Raw genomic sequence first — 1,139 nt, 5'->3', positions numbered from 1 at the left:
GAGGAGTGAAGGGGAGTGAAGGATGTCACACAGACATAGGCTAATATGTATTGAGAAAGGGGGAGAAATAAAAGCCAGTGAGGCAGAAAACAATTTCCCAACACTCTGATGATGGGAGCAGAAACCAGGTAGGAATGAGAAACAAATGGGCAGAGTGAGCTGGATAGTGGTACGCAGTGTGCATGTATGGAATCACCACAATGAAATCCCTTGGTATGATGAATATATGCTCATTCAAAAATAAAACAAAAATTTTAAACTTCATATATTTCTAAGTTAGCACAGTGAAATAGCTTGGTTATGCTAATTTTCTTACTTCCTCTCAGAATAAATTCTTTATTAGTCTGAATATTGAGATCGTAAATTACATTTTAATGCTTTTGAATAACAGTTTTGTCCCACAGTTTTTTTTATTGGATGTAGGTGTAATATAGTATTTTACCTTTAAAGGGCAAACTGCTCCAAAATGATGCAGAATGGAGAAAGAAAGAAGGAAAAAGAAAGAAAGAAAGAGAGAAAGAAAGGAAGGAAGGAAGAAGGAAGGAAGGAAAGATAAGAAAGAGAGAATGAGAGGAAGGAAGGAAGGTAGGAAGGAAGGAAAGAAGGGAGGGAGGGAGAAGGGAAAGAGGGAGGGAAAAGAGGGAGGGAGCCAAAATAGGAGGAAGTAAGGAAGGAAGGAAGAAGGAAGGAAGGAAAGATAAGAAAGAGAGAATGAGAGGAAGGAAGGAAGGTAGGAAGGAAGGAAAGAAGGGAGGGAGGGAGGAAGGGAAAGAGGGAGGGAAAAGAGGGAGGGAGCCAAAATAGGAGGAAGTGAGGAAGAAAGGGAGAGAGGGAAGGAATAGAGAAAAGAGAGAGACAGAAAAACACAGAGATTGGTTCTGGACTTTCATAAGGAAAAACCACTGTTTTGCACAAGGGCAGCAGACACGGATTAGTAGTAAAGCCTCTGTTAGCAAACATGAGACCCCAAGTTCAAACCACAAAATATCCAAAACAAAAAACATTTAAAAAATCCTGGATATTAGACAAAACTCCATTGGCTAAAGACACCCCACACCTACATTAAACGAAGCCCTCCTCTTAGTGATAGTTCACAGTAATGCAAAAATAACAAATTGAAAATCTGGAAATGAAAACTT

Source organism: Dipodomys ordii, unplaced genomic scaffold (assembly GCF_000151885.1).
Source record: "Dipodomys ordii isolate 6190 unplaced genomic scaffold, Dord_2.0 Scaffold293, whole genome shotgun sequence".
In the NCBI taxonomy this organism is placed as follows: Eukaryota; Metazoa; Chordata; class Mammalia; order Rodentia; family Heteromyidae; genus Dipodomys; species Dipodomys ordii.
The sequence above is the reverse complement of the archived record's forward strand: the minus strand, read 5'-3'. Positions refer to the sequence as shown.